Consider the following 7,784-nt stretch of genomic DNA (forward strand, 5'->3'; position numbering starts at 1 on the left):
TGCTGTGGAGGATTTTGCTGGAGCGCTGGGGATGCTGCGCAGGAGAGATCTGGGCTGTGTGTCCGTCTGCAGGCTCAGACTTAGGAGCTGGTGCAGCAGTTGGTGAGTAAGGACCGGGTGGTGGAAGCTGCCAAGCAAGCCCGGCTGTGCATGGCTTGGCCAGGTCCTGTGTGGGCTCTGGTGGGCATCCCCCAGGCACGAGAGGTACTAATATGTACTTAATATGTAATGCAGCCTCAGGCTCCCTACTGATTAGATCAAATTAGCCCCATGGCTGATTACAGTTATATTTTGTGGGGGAATAGCATAACGCTTTGCATTAGCTCAGTCACGCCCTGCTATAAGGTTTAGCCAACTTCACATACCATGTAATTGTAAATAGAAGTGTTGAGTCAACCAGGAACAGTTTCCATTAAGACTCTGTGCAGCTTTTGCGCAAACCTGGTGCTTGCGTGCACACAAATTGTGCACGGCACGTATCCTTTGCAGTGTATCTTGTGAGTACCTAATGGCCCAGGCAAATCTGTTTTCTCTGTGTGGTTTGTTCTTCACCGGTGCACCATCTTTTGATGTTCTGCATGGCTGGGCTGCGGTGTCACTGCTTTCCTTGGGACACGGTGATCCCGTCCTGTGGTGCCGCAGCTCCGCTTCGGCACTGCCCGGGTATTTATTCTGCTTGATTTCCCTTGTGCATGCACTTGAGGTTGGCTGTGCTGTTGCTGCAGTTCTGCCTACATGGAGTTTGCTTATTGTTGCGATGTGGGTTTTTGAATTTATTAAAGAAAACACCTTAAGAAAAGGCTTTAGAGAGAATTTTTTTGTTTTCCAAATCGTGAATTGATGAAAGCTGTAGTGGAAGTAATCTTGCAGAGGTGTTACTGGGCAAAAGAAAAGCCTTGTGACTTTTCTCTGATAAGAAAATACCTTACTAATATTTACAGATAGCTAGCCTGCTCTGAATGGAATTAATTTCCTGGGAGATCAAAATGTAGGACATGCTTTGTAACTAAACCAGAAAACCCTGCTCTCCTGTCTGCTTTTTCTGTGAATGGACAATTTGTCTGGTATGTTCAGGAGACAGAGCCCATGAAGATGGGTACGGGGACAGTGGGTAAATGGGCTTGCTGGGGATGATGGTGGCCATGCAGCAGTGTTTGGGAAGCTGCATCTGGTCGTTGTCATTGGAAAGCCATGAAAGCTGTGGGAGTTAACGGGAGTAGCCATCAGGTAAGGGGGCAAATGCATGGACATCCCTGCTGTGAAATTCCTCCTGCTTCTGCAATGTGAAATTTGGGAGGGAGCTGCCAGCACTATGGGACCTTCACCCCATATTAGGGTGGGCTCTGCAGCTTCCCATTTCTGCCCCCACCTCCGGCTCAGTCTACATTAAAGTGGCAGGACCAGAGCTGGGCTGTCCGGTGTCCCAGTCCCTTGCAGGACACGGACATGCCTTTTGCAAAGCTGTCAGTGCTGGATTTGAGGCGTTTCTCTGACCTCGGGTTTCACAGGTGCAATGCTCCTGCCTGCTCCCATGCAGGCTGGCACCCACAGCCTGGCTGGAGGAGGATGAGGAGGGACAGACCCCGACTACCCCACTACAAGGGTGGCTCTGGAACAGCAGGGGATGCTGTGGGGACAGATGAAGGCACTGGTGACACCTGGATGCACAGAGGAGCGATACCTTTGGTGAGCAGCCCTCATATTTCTTGGATTTGGGAAAAAAAACCCCTTTTTTCCTTCATGTTGTCCTTGCTGGCTGTTTGCCGAGTCCCAGCCTCCCTTAGTCCAGTGGGCTTGTTGGAGAGCTGAGGTGGTTGCAGGAAAGCTGCTTCGTGCTGTAGATGCTCATAGCAGCAAGGCTGGGTAGAAGGACTGGGGGATGTGGAAACAAAGGGAGAGAGGAGGAGGAGGAGGAAAAAAGCCTCATTTTCCATGTCTAGGGGAGGAGAAGTCCTCTCCAAGGGCCTGGTGTGCAGCTCAGCCTAGCAGCTTGCTCTTCACCCCTGCGTGCCTTGAAAGCAATGCAGCTGAAATGAAGAAGAGCCTTTTAGTCCTGCAGTGTCTGCTCTGAGGCAGAGTGCAGGAAAACCTCTACAAACAGGGCAGCTTCATCTTCCTGCTCCTGAGAGCCTCTGCGTGAAGCAAGGAGGCAGAGAATGACATGGTTTTGGGGTGTTGAGGGCACAGACATTCCTAGAAACCAGATCTGGGCAAAAAAAACTCGACGTGCTCCAGCTCGGCTCTGGGGAATGGCCAGTCCCACTGAGGATGTGTCCTGAGCTGTGCCCAGCAGAGCAGAGGTGAGGTCTAGTGCAAGGATTGCTTCCACCGCTGCTGCAAATTTAATACGACTTGAAAAAATAAATACCCTTGTGGCTGTGACTGGGAAGGCTGTGTGGGCTTGGCTGACTGCAGATACTTGCCCTTGGCATGCACGTGTTGGCAGGGCTCTCCTCACATGGGCTTCTGAAAGCATTTTCTGGGGGTGCAGACCCCCATGTCGTGGAGTAACCCTGTGCTCGCCCTCTCTCATTACCCCTTGCAGACCCCTTAAGGCAATTTCACAACAGTTTAGGCAAAACTAAGTAAAGACTGTTGCAGTGTTGGCCCCATCCCCACTCCCCAGTGCATGCTCCCACCCCTTCCCTTGCACCGGGGCACCCCAGTGTGAATTTGGGCTGCCAATCCCAATCATTTGTTCAATTTCCAAATAAAAATCAGCATGATTGGTTCATCTGCAGTTGTGGGAGCACCAGCACTAGCAACCTAGACCTCTAGCACTTTCAGCTATTGCCATCCTAGGTCCCATCCAGATTTTAGGACAGATAAAGCCCCCATGAATTTAGGGGGGAATGATTTGCAGCAGCTGTTTTGAACTGAAGGACAGATGAAGGCTCTGAGCCCCCATTTTGACCATCTCCTGGTGGGGGGATCTGCTGGGCCTGTGCTTGGGAAGGAGAGGGGAAGGGCTGGTGTGTACCTGGGTGCCACCCAGGTGCAGGATCAGGGCTTGGCCAGGTGTGCACCCACATCTGGGAACTCATCTCATTTTTGCCACCATCCCACTGGGGTTGTTCTGCATCTGGAGTCCACCGCTGGGCTCTCTGCTTATGAATGACCCTTGTGTGCTGCAAAAATGCTGAGCTCGCTCCAAAGCAGCCTCCTGCCACATGTGCGGACCTCAAACATCTGCGCTTGGGCGGTGGTGAGTGATTCGCTGTCCCCAGCCCCGTGTCTCGGGATGGCCACATCCAAAGCACTTTGAGCTCTGTTCCTCCTGAGTGAGCAGGATTGAGGTTTTCCAGATGCAGCCTCATCAAAAAAGGCTCAGGAGCCTCAGGTTAGCGTCATGGTGTCTTCTCCTGGGACTGGCTTGGTGCTCTGCCTTTTTGGTTCAAAGCAGCCTCAAAACCTCATTCCTACTCCTCCACATCCTTTGCCTTTTGCCATTGCAATGTTCCTTGCATTCATTTGAAGCGGCAGCGAGAGGAACAGGAGCCTTTTTCCACGTGTCCAAGGATTCTGCAGTGGAGTAGCTGAAGTGTGGTTCCAAAGTGCTTCAAAACAGATGATCCTGGCAGCTTTCGGGGGATGGAAATCTGCACATAGCCAAGGCGGGATTTACCCTCTGCTCCCCTGCCTTGTACCAAAGAGATTCTGAAGATGACATGTGCCCGCTGCCCTGTGCTGGAAGGAAATCCAGGAGATCCTCCTGGGCATTGCATGTTTTATTTCTCCACCTTTAGCAGCTGAAAACTACTGGTGCTGTGCAGTATATCCATGGTGTTAATTGGAAGGAGAAGCAGCCATGCAAGCCTCCCTGGGATGCATGGAGCTGATCTGCATGCTGTGGACACTTTGTCAGGAGGCTCCACATTTGCCCCAGCACCTCCATCCATCCTCTCCTTGATCAAATTCTGGCTAAGCATGAAATTAAACTTGCAAATTGCAGCCTTTTACTTTGTTTTTCTGTATATTTTTTTTGTCAGCTTCATTATTATGCACATTTCTTATGCGCAGATCTTGGGTACTGCAGGGTTTGAGGAAGGAAAATTAGCCAAAAATAATCATTTGGAATGGAGAACATCTACTATTTAAATTCCTCCCTGGAAGCCCTTTCATTGTTAATTATGAGCAGACTTGCAAGCTGCATGGGTTTTAATTTTTAGCTAGTTTTGATGTTGAAAAATCTGCATTTGTTTCCAAGCTTTTTAGTTTTTGCTTTTTTGTGTGCGTGTTTGTATTTAACACTAAGAAAGCTCCTGGTGCTCAGATGCTCACTTTTGCATCTTCAAAGACTAACAGAAGCTGAGTTGCACTCACAGTTAAGATATCAAAGTGGTGATGCTGCTTTTATCACATGAACTCTTGGGAGAAGGGACAAAGTCATGAAACCGTGATGCTGTGAAGCCCCCTGTGTCTTTTTTGGGGAGTCTTTGTGAAACCCTTGGGTTCTACCTGCATTTTTGGATTGCTGAGCTTTGATGCTGGAGATGCCCATGGACCTATTGCTCCTTGGAGCAGGAATAATCTCATGCAAAAAGGCCCCTGCAACCCACACCATCTCCCTGCTGCAGCATTGGGGGCTGATGGAGAAGATCCAGCCATCAGCCTCCAAAAATGGATGGGGACAATGTGCCAACATGAGATGGCTCATGTTTGGTCTGCAGGTGCTCCTCAGCTGGAGCTGGGATCACACAGCTGCTCTGCACATCCAGCACTACCCATGGCATGCTGGGCACGGAAAAATCCTCTTGATTTGCAGTGCACATCTGTGGATCAAGCACAGGGCTCCCAATTTAGTCACAGGCTTCTGAAGTTTATTGGCTTCATCTTTTCTCATTCTTGCTGCTGTCACCTGTGGTGCCTGGGTCAAGGCGTTCAGGTCTGTTGCTGCAAAATCCTTCCTTGCCTGCAAGGGGAAAAAGAATTGGTTTTAAATATAGTGTGTTTCAGGTTATTTTTGTTTGCCTTTTCATTTTAAGCTGTCCAGGTTTGGTTGTTCCAGCTTTGCTCTGTAATCAAAGGGGTGAGGAGCTTCCTTTGCTCTGGAGCCATGAAAGACCCAAACCTCCCACGCAGGGACCTGGCTGGGGCACAGCTGCCGCCACCGGAGCCTCGGGGACACGGCAAGAGCTTCTGGTGCTGAGAGACCCTCTGTGAAAAACTGATTTGAAAACAAGAAGCTGCTTCCTTTGGGGAAACATCTGTTGTGCGTGTGTGTGCTGCTGAAAAATCACCCTTGCAAAGAGCCTGGCTCCTGCTCTTCCTCCTCCTCTTCCTCCTTTCTTGCTGTGCTCCCTTTCCCGGTCTCAATCCCGATGAGTCCCCTCTGTGCATGTTCGGGAGTGGTGCTGGGTGCTGCCTGCCTGGGGCTGTATGAAAGGAGACATTGTGTGCAAGACTGTGGGAAGGAGCTCAGTGCTGTGACCCTGCCCCAGCCTAAAGTTGACCCCATGGGTTGTGGGAGTGATGGTGGTGTCCCCCCAGCACCCAGACAGCCTGCACCCCCAGAAAACCAAACTCCCAAAGGTGCTGAGATGTGTTTTCCAAGGGAACTGTGGTCCCTTTGGGAGGCTGATGCAGGAAGGAAGCTGCCCCGGTGGCTCATGTGTCTGAAGTCCTGCTCTTCTAGTTGGGGGACCCTCATGGGTGTCCCCTTCCAGCACTGTGGTTCCCAGGTATTTGAAGGGTCCCCCTCTAGCCCCCAGCAGCATTTTCTACCAAGCAAAGTGTGTGGGTTCTGGTGCCTCTGGGCAGCTGCTGTGGGTCAATCGTTAGCCAGTTTTTTCCCCAGGAAGTGGCCTCGTCTCCGCAGGGGAAACTCCAACTGCCTTTTGTTCTCCCCAGACGAGATTGCTCAGCCTTCCTGCCTCACCACAGCCTGGCTCTGTGTACCCCAGTTCCCTGACTTTGAAGGCTCCAAAGCCCCCAGGTATGAGTGCTCCAATCTACTGGCTCTGTGCACCCCAGTCCCTTGGGTCTGCATGTCTGAAACTCCCAGCTTTGAGGGCTCCACATCCTGGCTCTGCACACCCTGATCCCCCAGTTCTGTGCACCCCAACATCCCCTGGCTCAGTGCACTCTGGTTCCCTGGCTCTGTAAACCCTGACCCCTGGCTCTGTGCACCCCAATGCCCTGGGTCTGTGTGTACCCCAGCTCCAAGCACGCCAACCCCTCTGGTTCCATATGCTCTGGTTTCCCAGCTCTGTGCCCCCCAAACCCCAGGCTATGTGTACCCAAATCCTCGAGCTCTGTGAATGCCAGTCCCCAGGCTCAGTGTGTACCCCCAAAGCCCTGTGCACCTCAGTCCCCTGGCCTGGTGCTCCCCAATCGCTTAGCTCTGTACACCCCAGCCCTTTGGCTCCATATACCCCAATCTCCTGGCTTGGTGCTCCTCAAAGCCCCAGCCCCATGCACCCCACTCCCTCTCAGTGCCCTCCAATCCCCTGGCCCCATGTACTCCAGTTCCTGTGGCTCAGTGGTCCCCAGTCCCCCATCTCTGTGCACCCCAATCTCCTGCCTCGGTGCCCCCAACTCCCCATCTCTGTGCACCCCAATCTCCTGGCTTGGTGCCCCCAACTCCCCATCTCTGTGCGCCCCAATCTCTTAGCTTGGTGCCCCCAACTCTCCATCTCTGTGCACCCCAATCTCCTGGCTCGGTGCCCCCAACTCCCCATCTCTTGTGCGCCCCAATCCCCTGGCTCATTGCCCCCAACTCCCCATCTCTGTGCACCCCAATCCCCTGGCTCAGTGCCCCTAACTCCCCATCTCTGTGCGCCCCAATCCCCTGGCTCGGTGCCCCCAACTTCTCATCTCTGTGTGCCCCAATCCCCTGGCTCGGTGCCCCCAACTCCCCAGCTCCATCCAGCCCAATCCCCTGGCTCGGTGTCCCCCACTTCTCATCTCTGTGCACCCCAATCTCCTGCCTCGGTGCCCCCAACTCCCCATCTCTGTGCACCCCAATCTCTTGGCTCGGTGCTCCCAACTCCCCATCTCTGTGCACCCCGATCTCTTGGCTTGGTGCCCTCAACTCCCCATCTCTGTGCGCCCCAATCCCATGGCTCGGTGCCCCCAACTCCCCATCTCAGTGCACCCCAACCCCCTGGCTTGGTGCCCCCAACTCCCCATCTCTGTGCACCCCAATCCCCTGGCTCGGTGTCCCCAACTCCACATCTCCATGTGCCCCAATCTCTTGGCTCGGTGCCCCCAACTCCCCATCTCTGTGCACCCCAATCCCCTGGCTCGGTGCCCCCAACTCCCCAGCTCCATCCAGCCCAATCCCCTGGCTCGGTGTCCCCCACTTCTCATCTCTGTGCACCCCAATCCCCTGGTTCAGTGCCCCCAGCTCCCCATCTCTGTGCGCCCCAATCCCCTGGCTTGGTGTCCCCAACTCCACATCTCTGTGCGCCCCAATCTCTTCGCTGGTGCCCCCAACTCCCCATCTCTGTGCGCCCCAATCCCCTGGCTCCGTGCCCCCAACTCCCCATCTCTGTGCACCCCAATCCCCTGGCTCGTTGCCCCCAACTCCCCATCTCTGTGCGCCCCAATCTCCTGCCTCGGTGCCCCCAACTCCCCATCTCTGTGCGCCCCAATCCCCTGGCTCGGTGCCCCCAGCTCCGTGCACCCCAATGCCCCGCTCGGTGCTCCCCGGTCCCCCGCACCCCACTCCCCGCCACCCCCCGGTCCTTCCCGGTCGCGGCTGCTCCTCCTCCTCCGCCGCCGGCGGGACCCCGGCCGGAAGCGGCCGCAGCCAATCAGGGCCGTGGCCGCCGCCCCGGGAC

This window comes from Caloenas nicobarica, chromosome 10 (genome assembly GCF_036013445.1).
Source record: "Caloenas nicobarica isolate bCalNic1 chromosome 10, bCalNic1.hap1, whole genome shotgun sequence".
In the NCBI taxonomy this organism is placed as follows: Eukaryota; Metazoa; Chordata; class Aves; order Columbiformes; family Columbidae; genus Caloenas; species Caloenas nicobarica.